The sequence below is a fragment of the Anastrepha ludens genome, chromosome 3 (genome assembly GCF_028408465.1).
Source record: "Anastrepha ludens isolate Willacy chromosome 3, idAnaLude1.1, whole genome shotgun sequence".
Classification (NCBI taxonomy): Eukaryota; Metazoa; Arthropoda; class Insecta; order Diptera; family Tephritidae; genus Anastrepha; species Anastrepha ludens.
The window spans coordinates 119,016,080-119,035,857 of NC_071499.1; the positions used below are offsets into that span (position 1 = coordinate 119,016,080).

At 35.0% G+C, this 19,778-nt stretch overlaps 1 protein-coding gene across 5 annotated transcripts in view; it reads right to left on the minus strand.

The window, feature by feature from the left end:
* The window catches only part of LOC128858891 (uncharacterized), a 49,957-nt gene extending 32,373 nt beyond the window's left edge, over positions 1-17,584 (minus strand). For 2 of the 5 annotated variants that reach the window (XM_054095452.1, XM_054095450.1), the window contains exon 1: positions 16,867-17,584. The gene's annotated coding sequence lies outside the window, so the exon portion shown is untranslated. The remainder of the gene's footprint in view (positions 1-16,866) is intronic. The other 3 variants (XM_054095451.1, XM_054095454.1, XM_054095453.1) reach the window with 3 other exon arrangements.
* Between the last annotated feature and the right edge of the window lie 2,194 nt (positions 17,585-19,778).

Sequence of the window (19,778 nt, forward strand, 5' to 3'; positions counted from 1 at the left end):
ATGTCAGGTGAATAATGTATGTATGTAAATCGAGGTTGAGCAACTGGTTGCCCTAACAACTCAGTTAGTAGTAAATCCTCACGCCTCAACGGTTGCCGGCCAACATTACGAGGCTGCTGCTTATGCTGTTGCTGTGGCTGCGTTTGCTAACATTCTTCAACAAACTTACCACTAAATCCCAAGCATCATCAACGCTTAGAGGCACGCTGAAGCGGTGTTGCAGTGAAATTTCTATTCATGCACAGCCACACACAGATACACATGCTTACACATAGCTTCAAATACATGGTAGTGTATGCACTTTCCTTTGAACTTTTCCTTCACCCATTCCAAGTGAAGTAAGCGCCAATAAAGTTTTCTCCTTTCCTTTGGTCTGCATTGTTGTTGTTGGCTCCTGTTATCCGCTTTTCTGTACCACCTTCCTCTGCTTACCACTTCTTTGCTTACACTGACACAGTTACCGACTAGCGACTCTCGATCACACATTTCTTCATCCGTCCATTAACCATCTATTATCCGGCTTTGATATTGCTTGCTACAATGTTACGTATACGCAATGTTGTCCAACGCTTTTGTGCGCACAAACTAGAAATACAAGTGCATACATCTTTTACAAGAGTTTTGCTAGTTCTGGCATTATTGTTGTTGTCACTAGCATTGTTGTTTGCAGCTGTTATTGATTATCAAGCTATTGGGGCGTAGCAAAAGTTTGCTTGCAATTCTCTTGTGTCTAAATATAGTAGACGCTACATATATACTTGCCTATGTACATATAGAAGTTCTTGTTGTTGCGTTTGGTTTGGTTTAAATTTGTAACAATTTTCATTCGTACATCACTAGGTTTTTCTCGCTAGCAAGGCCGCCATATGGATGTTTAGTAGTACAAGCTACACAAAAATTTAGCACGCAAAAGTGTGCATTGCAGTAAGCTGTGAAATTTTGCAGATTTTGTTAGAAATTACATGAAAAGACTTGAAGGCAAATTTAAAAATAAAGATATTTAGCATCATAGCGAATTCCTACGTTGAAAAACGATGATGTGGCGATTTTCATAGGACTATGAATAAGTTCGTGCGGTTTTACAACAGATGGCGTAACTTGATTATTATTCCATCGATCCACATTTCCAAACATTCATTGGAGAGCTACTGTCGTAAGGCACAAACGTCAGTATAAGTTTTTTATTTGAAGCGTAAACAATATGTACATATAGAAGTTCTTGTTGTTGCGTTTGGTTTGGTTTAAATTTGTAACAATTTTCATTCGTACATCACTAGGTTTTTCTCGCTAGCAAGGCCGCCATATGGATGTTTAGTAGTACAAGCTACACAAAAATTTAGCACGCAAAAGTGTGCATTGCAGTAAGCTGTGAAATTTTGCAGATTTTGTTAGAAATTACATGAAAAGACTTGAAGGCAAATTTAAAAATAAAGATATTTAGCATCATAGCGAATTCCTACGTTGAAAAACGATGATGTGGCGATTTTCATAGGACTATGAATAAGTTCGTGCGGTTTTACAACAGATGGCGTAACTTGATTATTATTCCATCGATCCACATTTCCAAACATTCATTGGAGAGCTACTGTCGTAAGGCACAAACGTCAGTATAAGTTTTTTATTTGAAGCGTAAACAACAATATTTTTACCACACTTGAAAATGTCGAATTTCGTGCCAAATAATGTGTTTTTGCGGGGAATTCTTCTTCATTATTTTAATATGAAGAAAAAAGCAGCCGAAAGTCATCGTATCTTGGTGGAAGTTTATGGTGAGCATGCTCTATCTGAGCGAACGTGCCAGAAGTGGTTTGCACGCTTTAAAAGTGGTGATTTTGGCTTGGAAGACGAAGAACGCGAGGGTGCGCCGCCAAAGTTCATGGATACCGAATTGGAGGAATTGCTCGATCAAGATCCGGCTCAAACGCAAGAAGATCCATTTCCAAACGTTTAAAAGCCATGGGAATGATCCGAAAGGTAGGCCATTGGGTGCCGTATGAATTGAAGCCAAGAGACGTTGAACGCCGTTTTATGGCATGCGAACAACTGCTTCAACGGCACAAAAGAAAGGGTTTTTTGCATCGAATTGTGGCTGGCGATGAAAAGTGGGTCCATTACGACAATCCAAAACGTCGGGCAACGTATGGATACCCTGGCCATGCTTCAACATCGACGTCGGCGCAGAATATTCATGGCCTGAAGGTTATGCTGTGTATCTGGTGGGACCAGCTGGGTGTTGTGTATTATGAGCTACTGAAACCGAATGAAACGATTACGGGGGATGTCTACCGACGACAATTGATGCGTTTGAGCCGAGCACTGCGAGAAAAACGGCCGCAATACGCCGATAGACACGACAAAGTTATTTTGCAACATGACAATGCTCGGCCACATGTTGCACAAGTGGTCAAAACATACTTAGAAACGCTCAAATGGGATGTCCTACCCCACCCGCCGTATAGTCCAGACCTTGCGCCATCCGATTACTATCTCTTCCGATCGATGCAACATGGCCTGGCTGACCAGCACTTCCGTAATTACGATGAAGTCAAAAAATGGATCGATTCGTGGATTGCGGCAAAACCGACCGAATTTTTCACAAAGGGAATCCGTGAATTGCCAGAAAGATGGGAAAAAGTAGTAGTAAGCGATGGACAATATTTTGAATATTAAATTTGTAACCATTTTACGTCAATAAAGTTTCAAATTTCGAAAAAAAACCGCACGAACTTATTCATAGTCCTATTATAATATTTGTATGTCATAATAATTGATATAATATATTTCAAACAACAAAAACTTGTATCTCAGCTTACATAAGATCTTAAAATGTTATGAAAAGATAATTTGTGTAATCATTTTATTGAGAATTTATTTATATTTAACTTATCCACTTCAAGCTAATCAACACAGAGCTTTTAAGCAATAATGGGACGTAGTACAAAATAAATATAGCCTCTTTCCAATTATTCGAACTTAACTGCAAATGATAACTCTGTTAAATTCGAGATATATACGATCTACGTTAAAATTTGTGGCTTGCTGACACCAGAGGACTAACAGAGGTTCCTGTAATTTTATGTAAAAAAACAGAGAGTGCTAGTTGCATGGTTTTGTTTGATTTTTTTGGTCTTTGTTATTTCCAAATTATGACAGCAATCACTTCGTTTATTACGTTAAATATGTATTTATGCCAAAAGCAAGCATTTTGTGCAGGAACTCGGCCACACCAAATTCATTATTATTCTCTTATTTGTACAGAGTGGCTCTGGTTGCGCCTACAAAATACTTTTATCATTTAACATGCATATGAGAAATGGTTCTCACTGCAACTGTAACATCTTCTGTTAAAGTTGAGTTAGGGATGCCATAACCATAACCGCATAAATCTGCTGATCGAACCAACCTTTTAAGCTAGCAAAAGTGAGTTGGCCGTATAGGCTTAGATAGCAGTTAGGCAAGACGCTGATTGTACGAGCAGAAATTAAATCTTCGATATCTTAGTAATTTTTGCCATTAGGAGATATGTTTAGGCGGCCGCCGTAGCCGAATGGGTTGGTGCGTGATTACCTTTCGGAATTCACAGAGAGGTCGTTGGTTCGAATCAAATCAAAATTAATAAAAACATTTTTTTAATAGTGGTCGCTCCTCGGCAGGCATGGCAAACCTTCGAGTGTATTTCTGCCACAAAAAAGCTCCACATAAAAATATCTGCCGTTCGGAGTCGGGTTGAAACTGTAGGTCCCTCCATTTGTGGAACAACATCAAGACGCACACCACAAATAGGAGGAGGAGCTCGGCCAAACACCTAACAGAAGTGTAAGCGCCAATTATTTATTTTTTTTAGATATGTTTAGGAACGGAGATTGCATAAAGAATTTGAGGTACTCTAAAGAAACACGGATATCATAAATTTAATTTTTCTGAAATTTAGGCCAATGTATTTCGAAATCTGTATAACTTTACGAGTATGACACACTGTTGTGAGGTTTGTAGTCCATTGAGCCATCATCACAAATGAGGCGGATGAAGATATGAATGAAACGAGGACAAAACGAAGTACCTCCTGTCTTCAAATAAACAGTCGGCGCACTCGCGTATCGGCACCCACGTCACTGTTGACAGTTATAATTTTGAGGTTGTAAAAGACTTCGTGTATTTAGGAACCAGCATTAACACCGATAACAATGTCAGCCTTGAAATCCAACGCAGAATCTCTATTGCCAACAAATGCTACTTTGGACTAAGTAGGAACTGAGCAGTAAAGTCCTCTCTCGACGAACAAAACTAACACTCTACAAGGCTCTCATCATGCCCGTCCTATGGCGCAGAAGCTTGGACGATGACAACATCCGATGAAGCGACGCTTGGAGTGTTTGAGAGAAAGATTCTGCGTAAGATTTTCGGACCTTTGCACATCGGCGAATATCGCAGACGATGGAACGATGAGCTGTATGAGCTTTACGCCGACATAGACATAGTACAGCGAATAAAGATCCAGCGGCTACGTTGGCTGGGTTATGTTGTCCGAATAGATACAAACGCTCCGGCTCTGAAAGTATTCGATGCGGTACCAACAGGCGGTAGCAGAGGAAGAGGAAGGTCTCCTCTGCGTTGGAAAGATCAGGTTACTCGTTTTTCTCGAAACTACTTTTTTCGGCACGGCCTGCATGGTAACTCATAGAGTTTTTAATGTTTTTTGATGCGTTTTTTTTTTAATATTTGAAAGTATTTTCTATATAGTTGTAGAGCCGGAAACCTTATTTTTTTAATTTTTTTACTTTTTACAGATCCATCAACATTTCAAAGAGAAATTTTGCAGACCGTGGTGCAACTTTTTTTCATTGTATTGTACTTTGGGTCATGTGACTTAAAATTCATTTTTTTATAAAATTTAAATACTAAGAAACACTACAAATTAATTTTTTTATTGTTATCCTGTCTAAAAACAGTTCCTCTTTTAGCGCTGCTGACCTCTTAAAGGAGCCAAAAAAATATTTAAGAACTCGTTGTCTGCAACCCGTTAAGCAACTAAATACAAAATTTGTAGAAAATTAGATAAACCCGGGTCTTCAGATCGTGCGATGAATATTATGGTTACTCTAAATTAATTTGAACACTTCATTTGCTTATAACAATGGACCACCTTTCATGCCTATCTCATCCAGTCGGACCCATTTCAGAAACTTTTTTTTTTTTTATTTTGAAAATCCCTATCTCCTCAAAGCGCTACTCACACCTCAGTATAAAAAATGTTCATGATTTACTCGTACTCTCTAACAAAACTGCACATACATATATGCCTTCACTTGCTGGTCAATGCTCTGAATGGTTTACAAATTCGTAAATCAGATTTGCTTTCTCTTCTTTTCTTACTTCTGGCTCATTTAGTTGCAAAGTCAAATTTCTCTATTTTCTACTTTTAAGCAATTTTTCACATTGTTGCTCGCCTTAGTTCTTGCTGTAATTTTCGCATTTGTCGGATGTGTTTTATTTGCTCTACTCACTTTTGTAGTTGCTAATGTTTTTGTTGTTTGCCATGTTTAACACATGTTGCCCTTAAAGTAGACTATAGGGTCTACCATTAAAACTACTTAAAGGCTGCTATTTTCAACAATGTTGGTATGCTTTTTTGCTTTGCTGAAAATGTCAACTCGCCCAACAACAATTTTGATAAAGTTTCTGTATATGTGGTGCGTTTGTTTGTGTTTATGTGCACACATACATGTTTAGAAATGCATGATTGTCGTTTTATATTTCTAATGGGCTTAAGCGTTGACTTGTCAACAGTTAAGTGCAAAAGCTGATAAATCCAGATAACGGAGCAGAAATAAAAATAAAAAACTTAGAAGCCTAAATTTGTTTGAAATACATATTCCTCAGCATATGTGGCTGCATTGGAAGCGTACTTACACACATACATACATACATACATGCTTACTACATATCAGTAAATATATTCACATATATAAGTAGCTATAAAAGTTTTGTTTGCGAAGAGAAGGCAAGTCAGGTTGAAGTTTGGAAACCTTGCATTTTTGTCTAAATTTCTGGTCACTTGTGACATCGCTAAAAATAGTAAGACCTAAACATAAGACATGGCAACTATGTTTTAAGAGTGACCACAAATATGGCCTACTTTTCGGAGCTACTTCTTAGTCAATGTTAATGAAAGCACGAGGACTAAAAAATACACCACTTGAATTACTAAGTAAATTAAAGTATTTTTTCTTGAGTAAATTTTTAGAGTTATGTTTGTGAGAACTTTGATAAATGGCCACTGCCACGCTTAATAGCCGTTTGATAGGAGCAGAAAACTAGTATTGCAGGTTTAGTTTGCAGTAAAGACTAAAGTCAACAAGCAATGAAGCAATTTTTAGTCCCGACTATTTAAAAAAAGTGTGAATCGAACAAATGTTTGATATGAAATTTAAGCTGGTTTTGGAGGCTTTATTAGTAATAAGAAATAAAGATATAAAAATTAAAATATTAACAGCAACTTTTTATGGCAGGATTTTAAGATATTTCTAGTGTGATTTCTGGATCCCGAAAATTACTCATACTTCTAGAAGACTTTAGCCGGTCCTTCTTATAAAAACTAGAAACATTAAGTAAGGAACAAAAAATATAAAATTAACAATATTATCAGGATAACCTTAACGCAATTTCGGGATCGCGAAGCGCCTGAACAATTAAGTAAAAATTTAAAAAGCCTCGTTCATTTGTATAAAAATTAGGGAAATTTTAGCATTATGAAGTTAATTAAAAGTTATGACAGTAAACGAGCGTTACTCGAAATTCATGAAGAACAAATTTTGAATACTATTTATTTAGATTGGACAAAAATTTAAAAAATAAGAACATAAAAAAAGACACTTCTTTATAAGTTTTTAAGAATAAGTAATTACACCACACCATAAAACAAACAGCACAAACGCTATTTTTATAACGAAATAAGTAAATTCAAAATTTTTTAATTAATATACATTTTCCAAGTTTCATTTCTTTATTTAAATAATTTTGGTTTTTAATTTTTGCAATTAACTTAAATTTTTTAAAAATTAAAAAAAAAAATTAAAAACTTTTTCTCTTACCTTTTTAAATTTTAATTAAAATTAGTTTAATTAAATCAAACTAAACAACAAAATATTTAGTTAATTTAAATTTTTGCATTTTAACTTTTTGAAAGTTCAAATTTTTTTTTTAATATTTTGAACTAATCTAAATGTCTTAAATTTATTTCTTTTTATTATTTTAAAAAATTTTTTTTTAAATTAATTAATTTGTATTTGATAAAATTTTTCTTAATTTTTTAGTTAATTAAAGTTTTCAATTTTTTTTTTTTTAATTAAATAAAATAAATTTTTGTTCTTCTATTAAATTAATTACATGTTTTTTTTAATTTTTTAAGTAAATTAATTAATTTGTATTTGATAAAATTTTTTTTAATTTTTTAGTTAATTAAAGTTTTCAATTTTTTTTTTTTTTAATTAAATAAAATAAATTTTTGTTCTTCTATTAAATTAATTACAAGTTTTTTTTTAAATTTTTTAAGTAATTAAAATTTTTTAAATTTTTAAACATATTTAGATCTCATTTACATTTTGCAGTTAATTAAACTTTTTAACTAATTTAAACTTTAATTTTTTAATAAATTTTGTAGTTAATTTAAATTTTTTTTATTTTAATTTTTAGATTTCATTTGAATTTTTTTATTTTTATATTACAATTTTTAGTTTATTAAAATTTTTAGTTTCAATTTTTTTTTGTTTGTTTTTCAATTTTTGTAATTAATTATAAATTTTTTAATTGCATTATTTTTATTTTTTTTTATTTTTTAATTCTTAATTTTTTGAATTAATTTAAATTTTTTTTTAATATTTTGAGCTAGTTAAAATTTTTTTAATTTTCATTTTTTAAATTAATTTAAATTGTTTTTTTTTTAATTAATCAATATGTAATTAAATTTTTTCTTTTTACTTTTTTAATTAATTTAAATTTTAGTTTTTAGATTTAATTTAAATTTTTTATTTAATTTAAATTTGTAATCTTATTTTTTTTAATTAATTTAAATTTTTCAATTTTACTTTTTAAATTAGTATAATTTTTTTTTAATTTCTGCAATTAATTTAAATTTTTTAAATTTATTTTTGTTTTAATTTTTTTAATTACAATAGTTTTAGTTTTTTAAATCTTAATGTTTTGAACTATTTTGAATTTAAAAAAAAAAACGTTTAATTATTGTAATATAAAGTTTTTACATTTGAATTGTTTTTCATTTAAATAAAATTTTTAGGTTCCCTTTTTAATATTTTTTTAAATCTACCCTACCTCCGAAGAAATCTGGGTAGATCTTATGACGTCAAGGAGCGAAGGAAGTCGCTTCTTAACAAATCAGTGCCAAACCCTCGAGCCTGATTCGAGCAAAGGTCGGGCATGCGCACAGAAAGTGGTCCGCTGTCTCATCCTCCTTTCCACATGCTGGACAGAGTGCATAGTCTGAGATGCCTACCTTTTCCAAGTGTTTCACCCATAGAAAAGTGCCTGTCAAAAGTGCCTACAATCCCTTCTGCTTGGTGACAAGAGGATCTGCGACAGTCGGTCGGGCACAACAGGTTACAATAGTTTAGTCCATCTGCAGTCTCTATCAGACTGCCAAGATCGCTTGTCGGCTGAAGTAACCCGTTTGCTAACCGTGGCTTCGATCGCTGCAGAAGAGTTTGGCAGAACGGGCTCCAAGCCAAAGAAGTTGGGCTCAGAGCCCATCCTAGCTAAAGAGCAAGAAGATTCGTTACCCACGATACCCACGTGTCTCGGGAAACATGTTAGCATCAGGATATTATGTCTACCGGCATAGTTTAACCTGAATTTACAGTACTCAACTACCCTTGAAGTAGTTGACGGGCTGTTTAAGGCCATGACGCAGTTTTGCTGTCGCTGCAGACACATACAGATTTACCTATCCATCTGTTTTTCACAACAGCAATGAACTTCTTGAACAGCATACTCCTCCGCTTGAAACACATATGCGCGCATACCAAGAACGAAGTGTAGTTTTGTCCCGCTGGATTCCACGTAGATACCAGAACCAGATCTGGGCTCGGTCCTGGAGCCATCCGGGAAAATGTGAAAGCAGTGTTCTGCCAAATTTTCGGAGTTTGACTACAATTGAGTCTCTGGCAGCACCACACTGTATCACTTATCAAGTACGACTCCTGATGGCATGGAGTAAAGCGGCATATTGAAGTCCATAGATTTAAGTCCAATGCCCGACAAGGGCTGCCCCAATTCCCATTGTTTTTCAGCCTGCAGACGGCTTTCAAGGCCTCTCCTTGGATAAAAACATCAAGTAGTGGTAGACTAACCAGAGCATCCAATGCCGAGCCTAAAGTAGTCGGAAAAGCTCCGGTACGACAGATGGCCACAGTGGTTTGTAGTCTCGATAAGCTCGATATCGAACCGGATAAGGCGCTGATACCCATGCCCATAGCCACTTGTAAATTACTTATTGACAGGGAAACCATCAAATACGTAAATACAATCTGGCAAAACCTCACAACATGCGAACTAAGCAGACAGACTTGGCCGAGCTGGAACAGCGGTCGATCGAAGATCTTGCTAAGATTCAACAGAGAACCTATAAGAAAAATGATAGGTGTTTTAACTGGTCATTGTTTAATAGGCAGCCACACTAGAAGGTTAGGACTCCCTTACTTCGATTTCTGTAGAAGCTGTCTTAATACAGAAGAAGAGGAAACAGTCAGACACCTTTTATGTGAGTGTGAAAGCCTAGCTTTCAGCTGTATGAGCTTTACGACGACATAGACATAGCACAGCGAATAAAGATCCAGCGGCTTCGTTGGCTGGGTCATGTCGTCCGAATGGATACAAACGCTCCGGCTTCGAAAGTATTCGATGCGGTACCAGCGGGTGGTAGCAGAGGAAGAGGAAGGCCTCCTCTGCGTTGGAAAGATCAGATGGAGAAGGACTTGGCTTCACTTGGTGTGTCCAATTGGCGCCGGTTAGCACGAGAAAGAAACGACTGGCGCGCTTTGTTAATCTCGGCCAAAATCGCGTAAGCGGTTATCGCGCCAATTAAGAAGAAGAGAAGAAAGCCTAGCTATGAGAAGGCTGCGCACTCTCGATACAGCATTTCTAACCGATGTAGCGGATATAGCCCATCTAAAACTAACGAAGCTCTGCTCGTTTATTAAAGCAACCGGATGGTTTGGAAAGGAACACGTAGAGTAAGGATAAGCTCCAGTGGTATCACAATGGACCTGCCGAAGGTCTAAGTGTGTCTTACGACAACCACCCTACCTACCTACCTACCTACTTAAGGTCCTGCTGACTTCCCCAATTGAGAGTTTACCCATTCAGACCATTGATGCATAGGTGATAATAGGTCTTATCAGAGCAGTGTAGATCCATAGGATCTTGCTACGAGAAATACGTTTCCCCAAAGACACCTTTGTGCCTTTGTCAGAAGGCTGTCAGTGCGTTGGATGTCTTTGTTTCAACGTGTGATTTCCAAAGGAGTTTACTATCGAGGATTATCCCAAGATAATGGATTCGCTTTCGATATTCGATTCACGTCGCCTTAGTGTGGCGTTTAACAGGTCAGATTGAAAGCAATTTATTGGTGACTTGGTATGATTATTAAGTATAAATTTCAGCGAGCTTACTTTAAAATTTATATCTTGAATTCTTAAACTGAGTTGCAAAATATTTTTGTAGTACTTGTTTTTTTTTGTTTTTGTATGTAGAAAAGTGGCACTTGCGCTAAAAGCATTTTCTTCTCATTTATGTGCAGGGCTCTTCTTCTTCGCTTTAAGCGCTCAATAAATATACATACCTACGCACATTGCGTGCATATGTATGTGTAGACAATGCTTGCAGCTCTCGTAGAGCTCAGCGCCTTAGCAGCAGACTGCAGTAAGTCATTGCACTTTGCTGTGCCTCATATCACATTTCATGCTCAACCAGGCAAGCCAAACACCTACACACACACACAGTGAAATATACGAAAACTGAAGAAATGTGACCAAGACCGCAGCTGTGCTGGCATGGCGCGCTCTTACATTTGAGTGAGTGAGTGTGTATGTGTGTGCGTAGTTGATTGGCTATGTGTGTCAGCGCATGCCATGAAAAGCGCAACAATAAGTCAAATCGAGACAAGTGGCGGGAAGGAAGAGCGAAAGAATAAGAGGGTAGGGAAAAGGGCGGGAGAGAAAAAATACTAGCTTTTAAATTGAAATGGAGAGGCGCATTGTGATAAAGTAAAGCAGGCGAAGAAAAGCGATGGGAAGCGAAACAAATGAGGCAAGTGAAGTGAAGCAAGAGAAACAGGTTGTGAGATATGAGGCAAAGCCAAGTAAAGTGGCAAGGAACTGAGGCCAACTTTCGAGACGCGACGAGTCTAGAACAACAAACCATATTAAAAGTGCACTTAAATGGCGGCAAAATGGCAACAAAGTAAGGCGTGAACCGAGCGAGCTGTGCATATTTAAGTGTGTATGAGTGAGTATGTATTTGTATGTGTGTGTATACTTCAATATGGAAATGTTTAAAAAAGTGCATCCACTAAATGCATTTGAATAGTATTTCGTTTTTGTTTTTTTTTTTATTTTAAACTTATTTATGGATGCATGTATGCATATTCGTGCATTCACGTGCGTTTGTGTGTGTGTGTTTTGTGGCTTTTCCAGTGCACTCAAGTGCATACAGCCGCCGTGGTCGCATGGTTTAACAACGAACAACCAGACAAGTGGAATCAGGCGACATACAAATCGTCCACAACTACATATAAATGCTTACCCCCACTACACGCACACGCACACTCACACAGGCGCGCGCAAAAAACTTATTTTTATGCACACGAAAGTATGCCAACAGTCTGCTAAATAATTCGCGCTAACGAAAGACATAATTCGCTGGCATGGAAATGCGCACATTGCAAGCATTTAGCGCGCACACATACACACACACCAGTACGCTGCAAACACAGTCATATGTAGCACACATGCAGCCGTATATTCCTCAGCTTCGCCAGACAAACACTTGTACGTGTTTTTTTATACGCACACACACACACTACAACCGCCTGACGCAAAATGTAAGTCGCCCCTTGTATGAAGTTAAAACCTCAATCGCTGGCACACAAAAACAAGAAAAAACACACTCAACATTTAGTCTCGCTCCGAAATTTATGCTTCGCAGTATTTTTTCCATGCGCTCACACGGCGCAACTAGTGAATTCGTGCAGCTACAATTTCGCTTGCATTCATGTATTGTGGCGGTGAAATTCCTAAACAATAGCTTACACCTACATTCTCATACTCGTTCACATAAAAATAGGTTTTTTAGCACTCATTTCGAAATGAGTGCAAGCAGGCGGCGCTGAAAATGTGGGCGTAAATTTAAATTATATGAAGATTCTTTTATTGTTTTAACGTGAAACATTTCAGTTTCATAACGCAGTGCAACCAAATAAAATGTTTTGAAAAACTTTAAAACGAAACGCCGCAAAATACTTTTCTAGGATTTTGATTTGAGAACTACCGACCTACGGTTTCGCCTTCAGCCGAAGCCAGAACACAAAAGTTCAGTTTGTTTTTTTGCATCGAAACCCAACTGAAACCAAAAAAAAAATTGTTTACATATTATATTATTTAAATAAAGGAAAATTGTAAATATTTCTTCCAGAAGGAAAAATTGTAAATATATTACAAAAACTTTTTGTTGTGGAAAAAAGTTTTCTTAAAAATATTTTTTTTATCTCGGAAAAGAAACGTTATTTCACGAAGATTTGGTTTGGTTTCAGTTCGGTTTTGATCCAAACAAACCGAAAATTAAAAACCAATATTTAATTTATTATTAATTTTTTGTTTTGGATCGAAACCGAACTGAAACTGAGAAAACAAAACTTTGTATATATATTATTTTTGTTTCGAAAAGTTCAAAAAGTTTTTAGTAAAAAATTAAGGTTTTTTTTATTGAAAACAAAACAATTTTTTAGTCGAAACAAAAACAATTTTTCTGTCGAAAAAAAAAATTGAGCTATTGTTCTTTTTCATTGAAAAGAAAATACTTTTTTTGTCGAAATAAAAAGAAGTTTTTGTAAAAAATTAAGGACTTCTTTTTATTGAAAACAAAATAATTTTTTTGTCGAAACAAAAACAATTTTTTGTCTAATCCAAAAAAAAAAAATTAGTAAAAAATTAATATTTTTTTGTTTGTTATTGAAAACAAAACCATCCTTCTATCGAAAAAAATGTTTAGAAAAAAATTTTGGTATTGTTTTGTTTTTTATTGAAAACAAACCAATTTTTTTGTCGAAAGAAAACAAAATTCCAAAAGTTTTTACTAGATATTACGTTTTCTTAAAATGATTTACTAAAACATAAAAATCGAAAAAAAAAATCATTTTTATAATATATATATTATTTTTGTTTTGTAAAAAAACACATTTGTTTATTAATTTTCTTTTTATATTTTTTGCACTAAAATTTTTTACTACAATTATTTGCTTGCCATTTTTTTCGTTCAATAAATTTCTGTTGCTTCAATAATTCAAAATTATTATTTCTTAAATTTTTTTTTTATTTTTTGTACTAAAATTTATACAAACATTTTTTTTTCGTTCAATAAATTGTTGCTGCTTTAATAAAAAATTTATTTGATTATTTAGTTTTTATATGTATTACTTTTGCTTTTCTTGTTGTTTCTTAAATTTTTGTTTTGATTCGACACAAAAATTTATTTTACTTCAATAAAACAAACAATACCTAAATTTTCACACAAATTTATTACGAAAAAAGAAAAAAAGTTGTTTACGAAAAAGAGTAAAAATCATTTGTATGTATAGTATTTATGTTAAAAAAAAACAATTGTTCTTAAATTTTTTTATATTTTTTTAACCATATTTTGTACTAAATTTGTTTACTACAAATTTTTTTTTTTGTTCAATATATTGTTGTTGCTTTAATAAAAAAGAAAAAATTCACTCTTTACTATTGTAAAATTTGTTTTTCGTAATAAGAGTTTCGCATTAAGGCTTGCCTTTACTTTATGAATAAATAAAACGTTGGGAAAAAATTTTTTTGTTGCATATGCCTTTTTGAAAAATTCAACACGTGAATTTTTGGACCAGCTTGTGGGAATTTACAGTAATTTACACACAACTGTTAAAGTTTGAGGGACTTTTTCCAAACAAATTTGCTCTGATTCTGATTTTCAAAAAGGGTGATAGAGCGGAAGTCACAAATTACAGTGGAATATCTTTTACGAACTAGCGGCAGGCTAATCACCTACCCTGTCAGAAATCAAATAGATTAACGTAACCAGCGCAAGACAAATGTCTTGTCGGGACCCTATACTCCCGAGAGAAGTGGAAAAGGAAAAAAATCATTTATGAATTGCAATGCAAAAATTCTAATGGGTGTGCACAGAGTTTCAGGCAGGTTTTTCGGTAAAAGTATTCAACGATTAACAATATCTACAGACTTGCGTCAATGGTGCATCTAAAATTTATTGTGAAGTAAATGTTTATGCTTTTTTGTTGATTTTAAAGCATCCTTTGACAAAGCATCCTCCTCATTTAAAATTGTATGCCTACTACGTGGGATATCTGCCAAACAATAAACTTTATAAAAAAATATTAAACTACGTTTCTTTTAGCTTTTATTAAGTTTTAATAAAATTTAATTTGTTTTTATTTATTATTTATTCATTTTTCCATTAAATGCAAATATGAAAAAGTTGTTAGCTCAAAAAATGCAAAACAAACTCATTTTTTGTACCACTTTGTCCCGAAAATTGCAAAACTAAAGCTCGTCTCAAGTAGAGAAGCAAGAGTGGCATGGTTCTCGAAAGGGGTCGGATGACCACCACTCTGACTTAATTCAGCGGATGGCTTTCCCCAACGTCAGTGTGCGAAAGCCAACCAGATTTAACAGGGAAATTAACTAGCCTTCTGCGGCTAATACACAATTGCAGCTTCTAATAGAAAATGTGTTTCACTTCTTTTCTTAAATAAACCCTAATGATGGTATAATTTAATATTTGGATTTAATATTCATTCGGCAGATACTGAAGATCTTCATATTCCAAACTATTTTGAGCAAACATTCCAAAGCTCTTTTTACTAATGAAATAAAAAAATTGCGAAATTACTAATTTGTACCCTCCTAATTTGGACATAAAACTACGTAATTTTTAAATATGCAAAAAAACGCAAAAAACGGTTACATGACCCTAAGGTCTCACAAATATTCGGGCGTTAGGGCCGAATATATTCAAATGCTCACTCTTAGGCAAGCAATGGCAAACCTCCGAGAGTATTTCTCCCATTAAAAGCTCCTAATAAAAACTGTCTGTCGTTCAGAGGCCGCATAAGACTATAGGTCGCTCCATTTTTGGAACCACATCAAGGCGCACACCGACGCACAAGAAGCCAATAGGAGGAGGAGCTCGGCCGAAAACCCAAAAAAAGGGAGTAAGCACCAGTTAATTGTTGTTGCTGTTTTTTGTTTGTTCCATTCAGTTGTGAATTGCAGGACAAGATGAGTAACAATGAAAATCAACAAAGAGAAAATTCGGTACATTTTAGAGTTATTCTTTTATAAAGACAAAAATGCAAGCCAGGTCGATAAAATTGTGAATAGCCTTTATAGTGCCGATACTGTAACAACTTTACGTGCAATTTTGATTTGTCGATGCCGTTCAGGCATTTTTGATGTTAAAGAAAGTGTCAAAAATGTCTAAAATGTCGCTACAATCACAAACATAATCAAGCATACCGGCATGTTAGTAGTCGTAGTATCACCCAGACAGAAAGGATCAATCATAAAACAATTTTAAGCCAATTGTGCAAAAAGTATACGCAAAAATAAAGGATTTCTTTTTCCAGAACTAATAGCTTTTTGCGAAAACTTAAACAATTGAAAAACTTTTAGTTAACAAAAAAAAAAAGTCGATTGAAAGTGTGTTGGAAACTAAAGATTCTCGTGGTTCAATTGCGTAAGTTTTAAAGTGCAGATTTTTTAGCTTAATTAACATTTTTTAATTTTTTTCTGGACCTTTTTTGCTTAAAAATGTATTATAAAGTAATGGATTTATTTTTCCCCAAGCTAATATATCGTTACAGTCAGCGTCAAAAGCAGGTGTACACCACATATGGAGAAGTTTTGACTATTTATCTGTTTGTTTTTTAATTTCAATAATCTTTTTATAAAACTATTGTTTATAGTACAACAAAAACCATATAACGCAAAGTCTCAACTTTGTACAAAATTTATAAAAATTCGGCAAATCAACAACGGTAACAGAATTGCAAAATTTTCAATTAGAATTTCTGGAAAATTTCGAGTATAAGGTTTAATAGTTCATTGAATTTTGTTACAGTAAAGTATAAGTTTCAAGTCGCTCAAAAATTACTTTGATTTTTGACAATTTTTCCTGCTGATTGTGTGAAGTGTTTTACTCCATATATACAACCAAAAGTGTTTCTTATATCTTACATCCCACCCCTCTCGCTCACCTATAAGCAACTTGAAGATAGCAATCATTATTGACCCATTATATTTTGCATTATATTTTGCATTATATTTTGCATTATATTTTGACCAATATTTGGACTCCCGTATACTACAACACGAACCCTCTTAGCGCACAAAAACAGCTAGTTAAACCGCTTACTTCGTCGAAGAATTCGAGACCATCAAAGCAAAAAATATTGAAATGCGAGAATATAAAAATTCTAGTGCACTCTTTCCATTCCACATAAATATTTATGCGCACTTTTTATCCCTGATGAATTAAATATAATTTTATTAAAAAATTTAAATCCATTCATGTATTTCTACTCACCATTTTGTATTTTAAGCTGCTTAATTTTTTAGTTCTCTCTGAGAATGCGAACATCGCTACATTCGCATAACCTGCAACGCTTGCAGATCCATAAAAAGGCAGAAAACTAAAAATAAAAAATAAAAACATCACCCTTGGGAAGTGCGTTGCGGCAGGAAATGATAGCGGCAGACCGCAATGACGTACTACGGCAGCAGCTGCATGGGGACACGATTGCATCGACACAGGCACCCATACAGCAATTACACACATGCACACACGCACACACGCTCACTTAATAGATACCCTCAATGCTTGCCCTTACGCTTTTACTAGTTTGTGTGCCACTCTTTCGTTCAGCTGCGCAACGCACTGCATATAACAGCACAGAGCAGCCTGCATATTTCAAGGCGCGTAAACATAAATTTTTAATTATCCAAATACACACACGTACCCCACGTACCCATACAATAATAATGGTTTATACCATAAGTAAACACATGAGTTTGTTTTCGACCGTGTGGCTGGTAAGAATTTTATTTAGTTTTTGTTTTTCGCGTTTTGCACTTGTTTTTGTTTTGGTTTCATTTCATAATTTTTGTTTTTTCATTTCTTATACTATCTGCTTGTTGTCTTTCTGTTTCCCCACTACTTTCGCGTTACATTACTGCCACGACGCGACGCTGGCGTGCGTTGCGTACATTCACCGTTAAATGTCCGACCCGAACTGATGCATTCTTGGCCAAGCCATTTGATGGTTTTACTACTGGCTACTGTGGTGAGTTGCAAGCACTTGACTGTGGTGTGTGAAAATTCGTCTAATTTAATACACACACACACACATATGCAGTATTGAATATACACCTTTACCGTTCATTTAGCCGTTATACTAATGTTAATACGTAAATTTGTTTTTTCTTGCCACGCTGTTAACGATTACGGTTCAGTGCTAACGAGCTAACAATAATCACCATAGCCAAGGTGGGCTGTGGTAAATTCAATATGCAAGGAAAAGGGGAGAGAAGCAGTAAATGTGTGTATTGTGTTAATTCACCTTCCCCACAGCGAATGCCGATGAACTGTCGCGCTCTGAAGCAAAGCAACACAGTTTCCCCATGCATTTTATTCTAACTTCTCTCGTGTGCTCTCTTCATTTTGCTCACCGCTACTGAGCTGGTTCTTTCCTTATTTGTGCTGTTATGTATTTTTTCATTTCCCCTCGATTTTGTTGAAATTTTTAGCATACTTTTAAGCTGAGAAATTTTTGGTGACTTTCTGTGACTATAGAATTTATGTTTAATTTTGATAATAGCCCTCGATTTCACCTCAGGTTCAGGCAATTTATTCTCCGCTTTGTTGAAATTTCTTATTTGTGGTAACTTAATAACCACTTTTTGCTAAATTTGTGAACTTCCTTGGGCGTTTAACGAGGCAGCTCCTCCAGACAACGAGTTTTTCAATCATTTTTTGCGAAAAACTGAGAGTATTTGTTATCTTAAAATAAATTACATATTAATATTTATGGTTTAATGAATATACAAAATTTTGTTTGAAATTAGAAAAAAAATGGCGGCGGTAAAGCTGCTCAAAAGTGGATCTTTCAGTTTGCGCCGTGGAATGTAAAGCCTCTTTAATCAATTGAAATCAACTAGACAAAAAATTTTCATTAAAATATGTTACTCCGCTTTGGGGCCTATAAAGTCAGCAGTTAAAAGTCTTAAGTTTACTCTGCTGAGTGAAACTAACCTATCAGAAATTCCTTTGTTCAGCGTTACGAATTGTGTCGCTTGTCTCTGACCGATCAAATTTCGCCAGTGCTTAAGGCATTTTTTCTCCACCTTCTCCTCCCACTTCCTGAGAAATTGTTACATGTAGCCTCTTGTAAGTCCACAGAAAGGCTCAGGTCCAATTAGAGGCTCGAGACTTATAACCTGCCTCCATATTTCTGACTTAAAAAATCTGACTTCAACACCTTTACTTCACCAGAAAAAAAGTACCTGTTACGTCGCAGCTCATAAATAATATGCAAGAGAAATAAAATAAACTTGATAAATTTGTAGAAGCTAAATAATTTCAATACTCAATCGATTAATTTTTTTCAGAGCTGAAAAATCACTTAAAAATGTGGAAATAAAAAAGAAAATCTCCCAAATCTCAATTCCTCACATAGATTTGCAGCGATCTCATTAGGAGCACACCACGCATTATATAGGTAGATGTGAAGCCACAAAAGCAGCGCACACACTTTCACAAGCACACAGCACTGGTCGCGCACAAATTTTATAAAATTACATGGCACTTAGGTTGCGTATACGCACCGTTGGCCCCCAAAAAGCGTACATTTCAAATTCAATTTCACTAAAATGGATTGCACACACTCCCACACACACAAATGGATATACAGTTATTCGTATCTACTGCTGATTTACGTTAGAAAGGTGGTGAACGCCCCGAAACAACAAAAACGAGACTACAGAGCGACAACATCAACAACAACTTAACTTGGCAGCAAATAAAACGAACGCAACAAATGCGATGTGGCTCATTTCAAATGCCATTTAAAGCAAGGGCAACAAATTTTTGTTTGTTTTTATTGTTGTTGTTATTATTATGCTTCTACGTTGTTTTTGCTGATGTGCTTGTATGACGTCGCAGACCTTAGCTAAGCTTTTTGTGACGCGTAAAGGTAAATTAAAATGTGTGCGATTTGCCGGAACGCCTAAATTCGCGCAACGATTCGTCATGAATTGTATAAGTAGGTTATGTGTGTATATTTGAGCATGTAAATGTGAAGGTACGAATTTGTGCGTGTGTGTAATTGCACTTGTATGTGTTCATTTAGGCGCAATTTCAGTTCGTTTGCTGTATAAAAACGCATAGCTCAATAGTTTTGGTCGCTGAAAATGCCTAAAGCGCCGCTAGTGCGCAGCCAA